General features: G+C 40.1%; 1 long non-coding RNA gene across 3 annotated transcripts in view; it reads left to right on the top strand.

Annotated features, from left to right (window-relative positions):
• Positions 1-18,598, top strand: part of LOC140905009 (uncharacterized) — a 154,914-nt gene that overhangs the window by 102,950 nt on the left and 33,366 nt on the right. The gene's annotated exons all lie outside the window — the stretch shown is intronic.

Below are 18,598 nucleotides of genomic sequence, written 5' to 3'. Positions count from 1 at the left end.
ACTTAGTTTCATTCAAACTGAATATAATATTAATCTCTACATCACTTATGGTAAGCAATAGTGCCCTTCCCCCAAATTCCAGAAAACCAGTAAACAAACAAACAAAATTTAGATGGCCACAAATCATTTATGAGGCTTCTTTTAAAACTGATTTCCTAACTGAGGAACTTTACAGTTGAATACTGGTGGTTGGTATTGAGCTAATTGCCTAAAGACCTAGAAAAGCGCTATTTTTCTGAGCTTTTCTACAGACTTTGAGACCAATTTCTTTCTTAAAAGAATATATATTTTTGACAAAGGACATACTTATAAACATTGTATTTCCTTTAGGAACAAGAGAATTCCACGATAATATTTTTGTTAATGATAATGAATTGGTCATTATGCTATGTTATTATTTGTTTCTTCCCATCTGAGATGTTTATATCTCAGAAGGTCAAACATCTGAGCAAAAAGAGAGTGTTTCATCTGAATCCCCTGGTTTGGCTTTATTGTAAATCTAACTGGAAGGGAATACTTGAAGGGAGGTCAGTTAAGGATAGGTGGCATATTCATAGCATCAGATACCTGTAAATGGTCCTTAGGGAAATTATTCATAAGTTTCTGCTCAGGTATTGTGCTGTGAAATGGACATCTAGAAAAGGATGTGGCAGGGAGAATTAACTGTTCAGTTAGCTGGACGGTTTGAATCAAAATGTGAAATAAAGGTCAAAATGTTAGGCAAGATGACAATCAATGGTTAACTTTGCTGTAATTGCATTTAGAATGGTTTGTTGGAAATTTTGAGGTATTTTGATCAGAACTTTCTGTCCCCATGACATGTCTTGGGAAGGTGAAAAAGGTATAAGATATTCTGCAGATATGGGTTCTGTATGGATCTGGCATCAATCTAAACTAAGGAGGCCAACAAACGTACCTCAGTGATGGGGCTGATGTGGTCACCGATACATCATTAAGACATTCTGGACTGGAAGAGTTTAAAAAAGATTTGTAATGAATAGTGATAGATGCAACACTATTCATGAATCATTGATGGAAGTGAGAGCTTCTCAGTGTTGGAATGTTTATGGCCATCACAGTGAGACTTGCAAGAGGAATATTACCACTTGTTCTTATAAAAACAGAGAAACCCAATCTCACTATAACATCTGTTCTGTATTGATTATAATAGTGGTGCTGGCTTACAGCAGCTGTAGTTATTGGGATGCTAAAACACTTGTTACTAAACTTCTGTGGCCACAGGACATAGAATTCATAGATTTTAAGTCCAAAAAGGATATTGTGTGTATCTAGTTTGACCTCTGACGTAACACAGGCCATAGAATTTCACCCAGTAGTTCTTGCACTGAGTCATATAACTTGTGGTTGAATCAGAGCATAACTTTTAGGAAGATCTCAGTCTTGAATGAAAGACTTTGAGTGATGGAGAAGCCATCAGATACCGTGGTAAATTGTTCCAGTGGTTAATTGTCCTTATTATTAAAAACATGTGTCTTATTTCCAGTTTGAATTTGCCTGGTGTCCACTTCCAGTGATTGGATCTTGCTATCTTGCTATGCCTTTGTATGTTAGATCCAATCACTGGAAGTGGAAACCAGGCAAATTCAAACTGGAAATAAGGCACATGTTTTTAATCAAAGAACCTTCTAGCACCAGATACCTTGTCCCCAAATAAGCACCTATAGATTATGATCATGTCTCTTCTCTTGACAATCTGAATCGACTGAACTTCTTAAATCTGGATCAGTTATTGGACCATAGAACTACTTTGATATTGAAATAAATGGCATTAGTGATTCACTTGGCGGCATTTTTCTCTCTGTGGAAGTGTTGATAATGTTGAAACATGGAATGAAGATTGACAGTGCTGCAGTAAGTAGCATCTTCTTATGAAATATCAAACTGAGGTCCTCACTTCAGCTATTCAAAATGCATCTTCTTTAGTGCTGAAATGGCTACGAACTGGGGACTCTGACAGACCTTGAGAGAGAATAGCAAAACTAGGCCCAAAACTTTTTCAAGAATTAGAACAAAATATTAGGTAAAGTAAAAGAAACAAAAAATGAAAAAAATATTCTTCACTAGGAAGTAAAGAAATGGCAAGCTGGAGATGAAATATTATTAATAAATAATTTGAGATACATATTAATTATGAGAAACAAAACTTTTAAAATTATACAATATAAAAAGGAACAGAATTAGCCAGCAGGTTAATAATTAATATTTCAAAAGCTAGTGTTCAAAATAAAATCTTTTATGTTTATTAACTACATTCCTATATAAATTGCAACAGTGTGCTCATGGGCTAAAAGAATAGAAATAAAGTGTAAACAATTAAAATGAATAGGTGAATAAAACCTGAAATGTAGCTATATTTAAAAAGAGCAAAGAAAACAGATGAAAATATTGTAGATTTTAAAAACATAACTATAGAAAATCATTTCTTTGTACTTTTAGACTTTTGGGGCATTTTTCAAGTGGCTTTTGTTGTCAGAAGAGTGACTGTAGAGATGGCATATTAATGACCCCTCAAATAAGTGATATTTAGTTTGCTCAGTTTATTGCTCAAAAGGTACTTTCGCTAACTTCTACAAGCACCACCTGGGATCTGAAATTCAAGCTTTTCTGCTTCTTACATCATTTTCAGTAATACTCTGTAATCAGAATTTAGCTTTCAAATTTTGCTGATGCGTTAAGCAGAAATAATCCAGCTGTTTCATTCTCAGTTGTATGATGTCTGCAATCCAAAAAGCACTAAAAACCTGGTGTGGTTGGTAGAGTACAACACCCAGGGAAATGACATTCTCTGATGAGTAAGAGAATGACATTTCGATTTTCTAGATAATCATTTGTATGACCAAAGCAGCATTTTAAGTGTTTGTGAAATTGGCAGCTCTGGAGAGAACCAACAACTGTGTGGCCAGGTGTTCATGATTATCTCAGGCCTAAGCTGCAAATTAACCTCTTATTACAGTTAAGATGTCTGTATTGGTTCTCAATACTTAAATATGCTGAAGTGATTTTTAGGCTGTCCAGTTGTTTTGTGATATGTATAAAAATGTCTATTGAGGAAGAGAACGAGACCAACAGACTCACTTCACTTTTGATCTAATCTAATTTTGATCTCACACCTCCACATGTAATAGACTAACATCTAGGGAACAATCTTGTTGTTCTTCTTCAAACGTATTGTCACGCTGTCTGGAGTGGCTCAACGACCATGAGTGCCAGTCGCAGGGTAGACTGTCAAAAAGCAGAGCAGAGACTCCAAACGTGTGGTATGTTCTATAATTAAGATTTCACCAACCCAGTAACAAGTGTGAAGTCCTAAAGCATAAAACAGTCTTACCACAGAGTCACAGCCAGTTCACTTGGGCATTCCAGTCTATCTTGACACTTAGGCAAGATAAACTATGTGATTAGGGTGACCAGATAGCAAGTGTGAAAAATCAGGATGGGGTGGAGGGTAATAGGAACCTATATAAGAAAAAGCTCCAAATATCAGGACTGTCCCTATAAAATCGGGACATATGGTCACCCTATATGTGATAGATGGTCACTTTACATAAAAAATCACTACAATATTCAGGTCACCCCCAATCCCAAAGAATCAGTCACTTACCCAAGGTCATTTGTACTCAGATCTCAAACCAAAGACAACGCTTGTAGACAATCCTGTAATAAACTAACTAAAGATTTAGTAACTAAGAAAAAAAATGAGAGTTATTTACAAAGTAAAAACAGGAAACACACACACAAATAAGGTAGTCTTAGATTTAAAAAGGTAACATAAGCTTCTATAACAAGCAGCTCTGTGTGTCCTTTAGGGCAAGCAGCATAGGGATCTCTTGCTTACATTTAGGAATCCTTGCCCCATCAGTGTCCAGACAGCATAAAGAGACCCAGTTTCTCCTTGTCAGGGATTTTTTTCCCTTCCTCACCCCAGAATCCAGGTGGATGGGATAAATTCATGTGCAGGCCTCTCCTTCCTGGAGGGATTGAGGAATGCTGTCAACTAGGTGTCTGTCCTTCGTTGACACACAATGCCTGATTTGCCTTCAATGCGCCATCTTGTGTGCTGTACAAGCACTTTACCTGAATAAATGCTTCTTTTCCTGTTTGGCAAGTTACACTGTTACAGAGGTTTACAATGCACACACTCAGTATAACTTATTGCCATGGGCTACACAGGTTGTAAGTGAGATCATTACATGCAGCATCCTACAAGCATTCCATAAAATCTAAACTCTAAACACAGCCTTATAATACTAATATTTTTCCGACTATACTAAATAGGTAAGCTAGACTAGTTTGCAGCTATGCATTTATCAGTATTCATTGAGGCCCCAGACCTTTGGCATCTGGTCAGTCTCTTTTAAGTACAGTAATCCAAGAAAACAATCCACTGAATCCCAAAGCAGGGGGTTAACTGAGTGGCTGTCAAGTTTCTCTGAAAGTAAATCAATTGTCAGGATTTTTGCCATCTTGGAATGAAGAGAGAGGGCTATGGAATGGACATGAAGGAATTTAGGGTTAGCATGAAAAACAAAAGGATCATCATTTATTATGACTGACTATCATTGATATTGTATTAATACCTAAATATCACAATCAGGATCAGGGCTCCATCCCGTTAGACAGTGTACCAGCACAAAGGAAGATGCAATGTCTGACCTAAAGAGCTTTCAGTCTAAGGCTAGCCTCAATCCTCCAAAAATTGTAAGCGTGTGCTCAAGATTCACTTGTGAATGATCCCAGTGAAGCTAGTGGTACTACTTCTGTATGGAAGACGAAGCAGGGGAAACATAGGGCTCAGAAAGGACTAGATAAGTTCCATCAATGCCTCTTAGCCAGGATGGGCAGGGATGGTGTGCCTAGCCTCTGTTTGCCAGAAGCTGGGAATGGGACAGGAGATGGATCACTTGATGGTTACCTGTTCTGTTCATTCCCTCTGGGGCACCTGGCATTGGCCACTATCGTCAGAGAGGATACTGGGCTAGATGGACCTTTGTTCTGACCCAGTATGGCTGTTCTTATGCTCTTATGGGAAAATATTTTGTAAGACTGAGGCCTAATTTAAAAGAAGAAACAGCAAGTGAGTAATAAACAATGGGGGGAAAAAGAGAGGGAGAATGAGATAATGGTAATAATTTAGGATCACATGGTTGTGTAAGGTCACACTGGGGGAAATTCACCCTGTGTGGAGGGCCAGAACAAAGCCTATTCTTCATTTACTTCTCACTTAAGTCCTCTGACTAGGGCTTAAATCTTCTAAATAGGCCGTAAGTAGTGTATCGGCCTTGGGCTGGAGCTATTCTCAGGGGTGAGTTGCATTGGAGCTGTTCAGCTTGATGTTCCAAACCATTTGAAAGCTTAAATAAATTATCTCTGAATGCCACTTACCCTAGCCATTGCTAACTGGCTGATTTCTTGTAGACAAAGTGGGCTTTGAGGATGGACTGGAAGGAGGACAGGGCAATGGTCTTATAGATTACTTCAGAGGATATTGCTAGTGCAGGGGGCAGCACTGAGGATGCCATGGATGGTATTTACTAATCATCAAACAAACCACCAACAAGCTCAGAAGAACAGGTAGACATTAGATGGGAAAGTATAGACACAGGTGCTGGCACAGAACAGCAACAACAAAAGTAGAGATAAACACCTGTCTCTGGCCTTAAACAGGTTTACCCTAATGCATAACCAAATATTACTGTACCCAGCCTGTAGACTGCACCCAGATGAACACAGGAAGGGAGATGAACTGATCAAGTATAACTGAATACAGAAATATAATGTGATAGGAAGGTGGAAATCTCAAACACTCAAAAGTAAGCAAATAAATGAATCATAGGGACACCTTACCTAGGGGTATGGTGGATTCTCCATCAGTTGAAGTTTTTAAATCAAGGTTTGAGGTCTTTGTAAAAGATGTGCTCTAGCTCAAACAGATATTATGGGCTTGGTGCAGGAACCACTGAAGGCATGACTACATGAACTCTTACTGCTCAGCAAGTTGGGCTGTAAATCTACAGCGCTCCTGCGTGCCACTCGCTAACTGTCCTTGTGGACCCTGCTGCAGCTCAATGGAAGTTCTCTAATGCACACTGATGTACCTGGTGTACTGTATATTAGTGTGCATTCAGGAATGTCTAGTGAACTTCAGCAGGGTCAACACAGACAATTAGTGTGTAGCATTGTGGAGCGCAGTCGATTTATACCCCAGCTTGCTGTGCAGTAAGTGTTTGTGTAGTCATGCCCTTAGTGAAATGCTATGGCTTGTGTTAAGCAGGGCAGACTGGTTGATCACAATGGTCACTTTTCTGGCCTTTAAAATCTATGGACCTCAACTATACAAGTTGTAAAAAAATAAAATAATCAAATATTGAATGCAAAAAAACAATATTCATTCATTAAGGCTGCACATCTAAGCACACAAATCAGGAGATAGATGCCAGAGCAATCGTAGCTCTGACTTCTTGTACATGGGCATTAGGTATCAGTTTTCAATTATATGACTGGTCAGAAGATTCTGGGGCAAGAACTGAATAAGGAGCTAAGGATTTGAGCCTGTGTTTATAGGGGTCACATATCCATCAACCTAGGTGCATATTTAACAAAGCATATAAGTAACTGCTTAATTATAGTTTGACTTCAGTGGGACTTAAGCAACCATTTAAATGATTTTCTGAATTGGGGTATAAATGCAGCATATGTAGGAGGTATTCTGCACTACAAATAGTTTAAAACATTTTTTTAGAAACTATCACTACAACAACAGACAATTTTGGGGGCTCACTACTACAAAGCACATGGCTAAAGAACATTGTGTGGAACTTTCTTTAGATCCATCTATTTATCTATCTTAAGATTTTATACTGTCCGCCATCACCAGAGTAGCTTCAGCGTCTTCCATGTAAAATCAAAAGCAGAAACAAATTCCTAGTGGACTTTGTGGGGACCCTGCTTCTCCTCTCTAAGCAGGGTAAAAATTCTGGTGGGGGTAAGGTTTATCTTTTTGATTTTTTAAAAATTAATTTCCTCTTTTCATTGGTATTGGTGATGGTAGGGTTAGTTGGGCAGAAGGTGGTGTCAGTGTTGTGGGAGCCTATTTAAACGCTTCTTAAATGGCCAGAGTGCTAATTGTCCGGTAAAGTAAGGGGCTTTCTCTCATCCCTGCCCCCCACTTCCCCGAGGTTCAGTACAGTATGAAAAATCCAAGAATATGTTCCATTCCTATGGCACAGAGGGAGAGAATCTTTTTAAATGAACATTTGATTCTTGTTCCTGTGTAATTGGCTGACATAAATTAACAGCCCCTATATTCAGCTATCTTTTTCCGAGTTCAGAATTTCCTATTTATATTTTCAGTTTTGAAATAGTTTAGCCTGTGCAGGAGACACTCTTTAATACAAAGAAAAAGTACAAAATTGACAGAGCACTGTTACAAAATGAGAAGGAAGAAGGCATTAAGAGGTGAATGGGGATGTACTGAAGTGGAAACTGAAATAGACCCACTTTTTCCAGAGACTTCTTAAAAGACCTCTCTTTCTAGCACTCTCCTCCCACCCTCTCCCTTTCCCCAAAGATTTGTCAGGTAAAATCTTGTACTCTAGATGTGATTCTAGCTATGAAATATTCATCAGCTCTGCAGCCTTAGCTTAAAGGAAAGAGAAGAGCCCATATAAATAAAAAGATGATAGATATTTTAGGAGAGGAAGGAGCCCAGTTCTGTCTAGCTTCAAAAATTAGGTGGATTTGAGAAAGAACTATGTCACAATATACAGTGTATTAGTGCTCTTGCTGTAGAACTATAACTAACGATGTCATGTGTAAGAAGGGTACATTCACTGTTGAATGTGACAATGAGTCACAGTGCAATAAATACCGGTAAGAGGAAAGCCATACCGAATTTTTATTCAGCACCATGAGGATCTCAACCTATTTTACTTGGAGCTATGCGAGTATCATTGCCTGCATAAAACAAGGCAACATCTCAAAGCAGAGGCACAAAAAACATACTCCAGAAATGAAAAGAGGGAGAAATGCTAATTATCCTTCATTTCATCTGACATAGTCCATGCCAGATGCATCAGTGGAGACGAAACTATGCAAAGGAAGGAAGAAGAGGTGACTCTTTGGCATCCCCTACCCTTCAAGCACCACAAAGGGTGCTCTGCATCCAAAGGCTGCATGGAGGGGAAAGGGATAGAGATTAAAGCTGGTCAGGAATTTTTCAGAGATCTGTTTTTTTTCACTGAAACTGCCAATTTGTTGAAATGGAAACTCTTTGCAAAACAGGACGACTTTTGATCAATTTCCCAAGTCAAAAAGTTAGTGGAATTTTTTTTAAAGTTGTCAATTAGTCACAGTTTGACATTGGGAAAAAATGGGTTTTTGAGTATAAATGACTTTCTGCTTAGAAATTTTAGTAAATTCAGATTAAGAAAAAGTTTAAATAAGAAAAAAGGTTGAAATCAAAATGAAATGTTTTGAAATTATTGAAATGAAATATTTCAGTTGATCAGTTTTTAGGGGGATTTTTGGTTCAAGAAAATTGTCTGGATTCTGAGTTTTTGTCCTGATTCAGGATAGGAATTTTTTTTCAATATCAGAAACATTTTTATAGAATAGGAAAAAAAAACCCAACCATTTCCTTCCCAGCTCTACTAGAGAGTACATGAGTAAGGACAAGAGTGAGTGGACCAGGTGGTCCATGGAGATTCCCTGTTATAAGTAGCAGCTGGGGCTATATTATCCTTTCCATAATATTCCCTGGATACAGCTGCCCTTAGGACTGCCCCTGCCCTGAAGGTTGTGGAGAAAGCTGTGGCCAGGGGGCTCCAAATAGAGCCACACTGTGAGGAACTGGAATGGAGACTGGAGCTGCTTCAGAAGCACAAGGTCCTGTGTGGATGCCCTTAACATACTATTGATCACTTGGATTCTGCAGGGTTTGAGGTAGCCCCTTCAAATTTTGAGAGAGGGGGAGAAAATTCTGCCTCACAGCCCAAAAAGAACAATTGGGGAAGAACTGTGCAAAGGGATTCATAGACATTTTCTCCTTTGGAGCTTTTTACTTTGGAAAAGAAAACTCTAACCAGCACAATTTCACCAGTTGAAAGGGCAATCTTGGATCCTCTGCAGTCAATGGCAAAACTTCCATATAGATACTCAAACCAGTGCTGAACTGAATCGCCGTGTGTTTGCTTTTTATTATTTTTGTCCATTCCTTCCTGAGACACACTTTTTAGGTTAAAAGAAAAGGAGTACTAATGGCACCTTAGAGACTAATGATTTTATTTGAGCATAAGCTTTCGTGAGCTACAGCTCACTTCATCAGATGCATTTGCAGCTTATGCTCAAATAAATTGGTTAGTCTCTAAGGTGCCACCAGTACTCCTTTTCTTTTTGCGAATACAGACTAACACAGCTGCTACTCTGAAACTTTTTAGGTTGTAACTGATGGAAAGTTTTAACAAGTTATGCTTTAGAAAAAAAGAAAGTCAAAATACATTAGTGACCTTAAAATTAAACAAAATATGCAGTCAATCCACAGTAGTAATTGTATTAATATAGACCAAGTCTGTGAGGGCAGAATGTCAGACTGAGGAGGCATGCCTTGTCTTGACACATATCCTTCCCCACTGGCTGGGTGGTGTCAGCCGTATATTCTATTATATTTGTCAAATAGATATATATCAAATAGATGACTGTATAGAGAATACAAGCTGGTGTGATGGTGGTGTGACAAAAAATTTATTGGCATGAATTTAGGTGGCTGTATTACTCACTACTTGAGAAACTTGAATGAGTTACGTAGGTCAGCTCAAATGGGTGAGAAAGAAATCTTTAAACCTCACTGCAAAGGTGTGTGTTGTTTCTTTAAATCTATAGCAGAAAGCCAGGAAGGAGAAGGCCCTAGAAATAGACTCGCCATTGAAGCAGAGACACAGAATGGCTTTTGGGATAATGCCATATTCCTTACTCTAATGAAGTTCCTTGTTCAGTGTTAGAAGACAGTGATGCTTTCCCTCTTTGTGATTCTTTGCCATGTACCATTGTCACAGGGCACCAGCACACACCCAGCATATACCACATGTCTCCTGAAAAGTTATTTTACAAATGTTTTCAATATTTTTTTAAAAAATTGTAGTACTTTTCAGATACCTCTACTTTAAAGCCAACTGCATTAGCTACAGTAGCCTCAAAGTTCTCTTAATTAGGTGCAACTCACTAATTTTCATAGCATAGGCTCTATCTACCCTATAAAAAGTATAATTATATCATGTTTTGGCTGCAACCTTGTTTAAAAAGGGTATTTTCTTGTTTACATGGACAAAAACCCATTCAGAAGTATGCTAGAGCAAAACAGTACTTAATTTATTTTCTCTGAGTTATGTACAATTTTGGAAACCTCAATAAAAGATCTACATTTCCTTTTCTTTAAGTGCTAGATGCAAGTGCCCCATCTCAATGCAAAGCCAGGAATCTCTCCTGTCCAAAGTACATGTGTCGGCGTTGCCAGATATCAGACCTCGAATCTCCCAAGAGATGGGGCTGAATTTTGCTTGACCTGCAACTCAGAGCAGTGTGATTTTGGGATAGAAATTCCACATTTGAGTGTGAGGAGATCTGGTGAGAACATTTCTCTGGCAGGCTTCCTCTTCCCTTAAACTGCTCAAAGGCTTAGAAACTTGGAATACTTCCTAGAGGAGAGGGATTTATGTGCAAAGGGCAGATGGTGAGGTCAAAGCTGCATGATAAGTGCAATTCATCTCATGGCTCCATACTTTACTTTAGCACATAACTATCTTATTTATCCTGTACATTAGAGGAAAACAGTAGCATTATTGCATTTTCTAATATGCAATATAAACCAGATACACCAATTACCTTTAAACCACAAGCAAATTGCTTACTGAAATGATTAATTTTGAATCTAAGATATCAGAACTACTTTCTATTTGCACAACATTTTGTCCCCCGACCTACTGAACTGCGTGGACATTCCCATTTATGTGACGTAAGATACCTAGATGCCTCAGATCTCCTTGACATTTCAATCTGGATACATATACTGGTTATGGGACAGAAACTGAACTGGTAGCATTGATGGATCATATGTAAATGAATTAAGTTAAAGTGTCTAGGTTGACATTGTTAGATCTGTCAGCTTCCTTCAATACATGAGGTGCTGTTGATTCAACAACAGACTACAGTAAGAGTGGATGGGCTTAGCCTTGGGAGGCTCCATTCTTTCCTTTAGGAGCATTCCCAGGGATTGTGTGGGGAGGTTGCTTCTCCTTTGGAGATATCATGTGGGGTTCCACAGGGCTCCAGCATGTTTAACATTTTGTACATGAGGCACTGTGAAGGTTAATCAAAGGGCTGATCAAAAATACTGTTAAAACTGTTTTTGATTGAAAATTGGTTCTTTTGATTTAAAATTATCTATGGAAAGAGTTTTCATGTGTTTTTTTTATGGTATTACTTTTTTTTTTTTTGACAAACACAAACTAAAATAGCACAAAACAAAACAAACCCCATGAAAACCGAAAAGTGTTTGAGTTCTGGTCAAAAAGCAAAAATGCCAGCAAAAACCCAGAACAAAATAATTCGAAAATGCTGTCATGCTACCTCATAGGGGTATGATGATGCGCTGAATTCTATAGTCTGAGCCTCCCTGGCTAGTGCCGTTGAATGCCTGGCCCAGTGTGCTTGGAAGCTTGTGCCATGACTGAGAGCAGGATGGTTGAAGTTCAATCAAAATAAGATTCTTGTAGGATGAGGATACAACCAGAAAATATCATTTATTTGAACATGTGTGCTCACCTTCAAATGTTTGCAAGCTAGGGGTTGTGTTGGATCTCTAGGAAACCTGATATGGCAAATCCTATGTCTTTTTGTTATTTAAAAGCCTTCTCTACGTTAGCAAAATAACTCAATGTCAGTAATGGATATTACACTTTGTGGAGAAAGAGCTTTTGGAGGTGTAGCTTAAACTAATAATGAAAAATTCAGAGCTCTAGAAAATCTTTGGAAAAATGCTTAGCTAGATTCATATTATTTCTTCAGGTGTAAAAATAATTAACAATACCTGGAAGCTTTGCTGAATCAAGAAATCATTGTCAGAATCTCCTAAATCACTTGTCAGTTTTTCAGATTGCTTAGAGCTAATTGATTCATCTGTCTTTGTAAATTGTTTCAGAATGACAGATGAAAACTGATAGTTATATATTACAATGTTTAATAATAATTAGTCAACGGAAATAGGAAACCTGTGTGTCAGAATGTACAAAAGGTGACCTGAGTGTAAGCAATTCAGTGACATCTGTATGAGCCTGCAGACATCCTGAAAAACAAACACCAGAGATGTGACGTTCCCTATTCTTCTCACTGGGTTCTTAACTTTGAAACGTCCTGCTTTGGAGCCTCACCAAAACCAACACAACTGGGGTCCACACTGCCACCATCTCCTGATGGCTCCTCTGTGGTGGTGCCAGCAGGAGCCCTGATACAGAGTCCTCTGCTCATTTGGGTAGAAGCTGAGCCCGTTTTCCTCTGAAAGTCTTGATCTGAGGATGGTGGAAGCCTATCCTGCCAATGGAGTGTGCCAGTGGGCCCACAGGAGGTTGTCCCTGGAGTCCTGGATTGCTTTAATCTGGCCAGCAGCAAAGGTTCTGGAGTGTCACAGTAAAGGCTGTTCTCTGGACATGTGTGTCTTGGATGATATCAGGAAGTTCCACCTCTCTCATGAGAAGGACTGCCCTCATGAGGTTTTCAATTGATTTGTAGACCAGTGATAATTCAGTAAAAGAAAGGTAATTAATTAAGTCTCTGGTTTCTTATAAACCCTTTTACAGTATCAGAATCCTTTGATGGGAGCTTCTTGGAAGCAGTTAAAAAATATTAAGTACAATATTGTGAAAATTTACCTTTGTGAAAACATTGTTGCATTTAAAACAAAAAACAACAACTAATAAACGAGAAAACCCCAAAACAAAACCACAAGCTTCTTTTGCCCATGGAATGTTCTGTGGAACAGTGATACCAGACTGATTAATTTTTGCATTTTACCCACTAGTAACACTATACTCCAAAGAGAAGTCTCCACAACTATATATGGGAGTAACCTTGGAAACAACCACATCGACTTTAGGAAGATAAAGTCTGCTCTTAAAATATGCTACATATATAAGATATCGGTGTAGCTTTCTGGACATCTTTAACACTATCTTTAATAATTTTTCAAGGTAATTTGTCCCTGTGAACTCTACGTAGAATTTGTTCTTTTATGGCAGTATAACATTTGCATGTAACAGATAAGGTGAAAGGCATGCAGCCATTTCATATCACTAAAAAATTATGATTGTATTGCAGCATGATATGCTTTTTTAGTATACAAAGGGTTAGCACACATCATTAAAAGAATGAGCAAGCTTTTGATTTTAATTGTAATTGTAATCCTCTCCACTGAAGCCTCAAATGCATCATTTGAAATCTAGCAGAGATGTGAGTTTTTACTGCAGCCACTTTATGTTTGTGATACATTAAAAGGTGTCATCCAACTGAAATGTAAATCACTGTTCTTGAAAACAAATTACAAATGAAGATAACAGGGCAGCACACAAGCACTAAAGCATCGGAGAGCCCATCTGAGGCAGTTTTCTTTCAGGCCCAAATTGCAGCAGCCCTGTTATCATGGGTAATAGGGTGCTGCCAAAGGCAGGTTGATTACAAGGCTATGGTAAACAATCCTTTTAAATGCAGTGCCTGAATAGAAGTGCACACACAACATTAATCAACTGAATTCAAACAGAATCACAAGGGGAAGTTGTTGGCCTGCCCCGGTTTGCTTTAACTCACACAGCAAGTGGCCAAAGTGCAGGGCTCACGTGTTATACCACTATTTACCATCCCTTCATAATCAGCATTAACTTGTGTGAAATCCTAATTGCAATCCCTGCAATAAACAAACAAACAAACAAACAAGCAAACAAACATTAAGACTGTGTGCTCATTCCTATAATTTGAATTAAGAACAGGTTTAGGAAATGTTGTATTTTGATGCCTGTACTATTTTTCATCATCTTAGATTGTGGGCTTTCTGGGGCATGGACTGCCTCTGTTTTGTTTGTTTGCCTGGAGAATCATACAGTGATCCCTGATAATGGGTCCCTGAGCCCTACCATGTTGGAAAATAATAATAAATAACGTGTATCTTTCCTCACTTTTTATTTTAAAGGGTCACATTTTGCCCCCTATTAAAACTCATCCTATCTTCGTTCATTACACTATTCAAACTTGTTTAAAAATCATCTTGTGTGCTTCTTGCATTTACAGTACGCAACATTAGTAAATAGGCTCTAAAATATGGGGAATGTTTAAAAAAAGTTGCTCAGTGATGGGTGGTGAGGGGGTGCCTTTTTCAGAAGGCAAGTGGTGCAACACTGAAAAGTGGAAAAGCTGCAGGAAAGAGCAAGGTACAATAAATAGCTTCCATTTAAAAAATAAATAGAGTAATTTAAGTCTGCCTCAAGACAGCTTTAAATAATGCAGTCTTCACTTATCCTGAATGATAGCAGAATTCCTGACTCTCACTAGCATATAGCAATTCCATGAAAGCCTAGCTACATGTAATCATACACCAGGGCCACAGTCAGTCATTCTATTTATTTTGTACATTTTTAATTTTCAACTGCATTTCCTTTAAAGGAACATCTGCTGATGACTCACTTCATTATTTAAAAAGAGAACATGTGAATGTAGGAGTTTTACAGAGTGGTCAGAATTGGTATTTCAAAATGTTCCCACTTATCCAAGTTTGAATCCTAGGGCCCTGGATGGAGCAGGGAAGCATGAATGGATCGTGGTGTCATTCGTCCCTAGGCTGCTGGTTAAAATCCAACCCAGGTTGGGGTAATAGAAGGTTACCACCACCTGCTGGAAGTTGGATGGCCTGTACAAAATGGGTTGTTAATTTCTCTGTCCATTTCCCAATGAACATGTGTCCACATGAACAAAACCTCACCACCACTACTGGTGTCCTTTTGGAGGCCTCAGAAGATTGAATGGGCAGGAAGAATGAATTAACCTTCTTCTAGAGTATCCACTTCTGGAAATGAGGGTAAGGCAACTTAGTGGAGTAGCTGGCCTCTATTCCAGGAGAAAGGCTTTGTCATAAATATAAAGGGAAGGGTAAACCCCTTTGAAATCCCTCCTGGCCAGGGGAAAGCTCCTCTCACCTGTAAAGGGTTAAGAAGCTAAAGGTAACCTCGCTGGCACCTGACCAAAATGACCAATGAGGAGACAAGATACTTTCAAAAGCTGGGAGGAGGGAGAGAAACAAAGGGTCTGTGTCTGTCTGTAGTCGTCTTGGCCGGGGATAGACCAGGAATGGAGTCTTAGAACTTTTAGTAAGTAATCTAGCTAGGTATGTGTTAGATTATGATTTCTTTAAATGGCTGAGAAAAGAATTGTGCTGAATAGAATAACTATTTCTGTCTGTGTATCTTTTTTGTAACTTAAGGTTTTGCCTAGAGGGGTTCTCTGTTTTTGAATCTAATTACCCTGTAAGATATCTACCATCCTGATTTTACAGGGGGGATTTCTTTATTTCTATTTACTTCTATTTTTTATTAAAAGTCTTCTTGTAAAACACTGAATGCTTTTTCATTGTTCTCAGATCCAAGGGTTTGGGTCTGTGGTCACCTATGCAAATTGGTGAGGCTTTTTATCCAACATTTCCCAGGAAAGGAGGGGTGCAAGTGTTGGGAGGATTGTTCATGGTTCGTAAGATCCAAGGGTCTGGATCTGTAGTCACCTAGGCAAATTGGTGAGGCTTTTTACCAAACCTTGTCCAGGAAGTGGGGTGCAAGGTTTTGGGAAGTATTTTGGGGGGAAGGACGCGTCCAAACAGCTCTTCCCCAGTAACCAGTATTAGTTTGGTGGTGGTAGCGGCCAGTCCAAGGTGTAATATTTTGTACCTTGGGGAAGTTTTGACCTAAGCTGGTAAAGATAAGCTTAGGGGGTTTTTCATGCAGGTCCCCACATCTGTACCCTAGAGTTCAGAGTGGGGGAGGAACCGTGACATGGTGGCACAGTGGTGGGATTAACCTGAAATCATTTTGAGATCCAGTTGAGATTTTTTGAACTAGAAATACAGATTTTAAAAAGGAATTTTTAGGAAGTCCAGGAAGCAGCTTTGAAACTGAAAGCAGCTTGGTTTCTCTCTGCTTTGTGGCCAAGCAGAGACAAAAGGGGATTATCTTGTGAATTGCAGGTTTTCTTTGCCTGGAGGCAGGGTACTTAACTCCTGCAGGGAAATTCACAGTCTTCCAACCCAGAGGTTTTTTTTTTCTTTTCTTCCTAAAAGTAAATAGGGGGTGTGTGCTCTACCCATTTGCCTGGAGACAAAAGTGGCAGGGTTTTTTTTAGGATTTTGATTTTTTTTTTGTTTTACAAGGAGCACAGGTTTGAAAAGAATTTTTTTTTTCTTTGGGCTGGGTAAGCAGGTTTCCAAGTAGTTGGAGGTTTTTTGCTTTAATTTGGGCCCAGAGCAGAGACAAGGGAATTGTCTTTTTCTGTAGGCTGACAATCACTATCAGAGAATAGGTATTCTATTCCAGCACAGCAAAATTTTACAGCCAAGTTTTGTTTGTTTAGTTCTAAACCTTGGGTGTAAAGTTAGTTAAAAACAGAGAGGTTAGAATGGCCAAATCCTCGGCTCGACTACAGCTGGAATTAGCCAAATTTCAGGCTGAGGAAAAACAAAGGGAACATGAAAGACAGATAGAACTCATGCGGCTGGAGAAGGAGGTACAGGAGGCTGCCCACAAGAGGGAAATGGAGGCAAGGAAGCATGTGGAGGAGATGGAGAGGATAAAGGCCCAGCAGAATATACCAACAAACCCTAGCAATCCTTCTCCAGGTACCACTTCCCATCCCAGAAAGTTCCCCACCTACAAGGCAGGTGATGATACTGAGGCCTTCTTAGAAAACTTCGAAAGGGCCTGCCTTGGGTACAACATCTCTACTGACCAATACATGGTAGAGCTGAGGCCGCAGCTCAGTGGACCCTTAGCTGAGGTGGCAGCTGAAATGCCTAAAGAACATATGAACAAGTATGAACTGTTTAAATCCAAGGCGAGAGTCAGAATGGGGATAACACCCGAGCAGTCTCGTCGGAGGTTCAGAGCCCTAAGGTGGAAACCAGACATGTCATTTACCCGACATGCCTACCACATTGTGAAACATTGGGATGCCTGGATATCAGGAGCAAGTGTTGAATCTCCAGTAAATTTGCCCTTCCTAATGCAAATGGAACAATTCTTAGAGGGTGTTCCTGAGGAAATAGAAAGATACATCCTAGATGGGAAACCCAAAACTGTAATTGAGGCAGGAGAGATTGGAGCCAGATGGGTGGAGGTGGCAGAGAAGAAGAAAACTGGTCGCAGTTGGAGCGGAGACCAGAAGGGACCACCCCAGACCACACCCTATTACCGGGGGCCGCCCAAAGCCCCACCTACCTCCCAAAGAACCCTCCAGACCCCTTATCGTCCCACCACCCCGTTCTCCAGCAACCCACCTCGCCCCGGTGACCCGTCAGCTGGACGATGTTTTAAATGTAACGAGCTGGGGCATGTAAAGGCCAACTGCCCCAAGAACCCCAACAGATTACAGTTCATTGCACCGGAATCACACCAGAGGTCCACAGGCCCAGATACCTCCCAGATACCCTTGGAGCGGAGGGAAACTGTGAGTGTGGGCGGGAAGAAGGTCACCGCGTGGAGGGACACCGGAGCACAAGTGTCAGCTATCCATGCTTCCTTAGTGGACCCCAATTTAATCAACCCAGAGATCCAAGTGACGATTCAACCCTTCAAGTCCAACTCTTTTAATTTGCCTACAGCCAAGTTGCCTGTCCAGTACAAGGGCTGGTCAGGAATGTGGACTTTTGCAGTCTATGATGATTATCCCATCCCCATGCTGTTGGGGGAAGACTTGGCCAATCACGTGAAGCAGGCCAAGAGGGTGGGAACGGTCACCCACAGCCAGGCTAAACAATCCGTGGGGCCTAGCTCTGTTCCGGAAACTTCTATCAGGACCCGGTCAGAGGTGATGGACCCGGACCCCAGGCCAATGTCTGCAACAGCAGTAGTGGATCCAGTCCCAGAGACCCAGACGGAACCAGTCCCAGAACCGGAACCAGCCAAACAACCAACACCAGACCCCGTGCCAGCACTGAATCCAGTACTTGCAACCTCAACACCAGAGGGCCCCACCGAACCTGAACTGGCAGCAGCCGATAACCCTACACAAGAGGCTCAGCCGGAGCCTGAATCCCAACATAGTGCACCAGCGGAGAGCGGTTCACAGTCAACAGAAACAGCTCCATCCCCTATATCGCTTCCAGAGGGACCAAGCCTATGTCCCCAATCCAATGAGGAACTGATGTCTCCAGCATCAAGGGAACAGTTCCAGACCGAACAGGAAGCAGATGAAAGCCTCCAGAGAGCGTGGACGGCGGCACGGAGCAACCCACCGCCTCTCAGCTCTTCTAATCGATCCAGGTTTGTTGTAGAAAGAGGACTTT

The sequence above is a fragment of the Lepidochelys kempii genome, chromosome 1 (genome assembly GCF_965140265.1).
Source record: "Lepidochelys kempii isolate rLepKem1 chromosome 1, rLepKem1.hap2, whole genome shotgun sequence".
NCBI lineage: Eukaryota > Metazoa > Chordata > Testudines > Cheloniidae > Lepidochelys > Lepidochelys kempii.
Note: the sequence above shows the minus strand (reverse complement) of the source record. Positions and strands in the feature narration are given on the sequence as shown.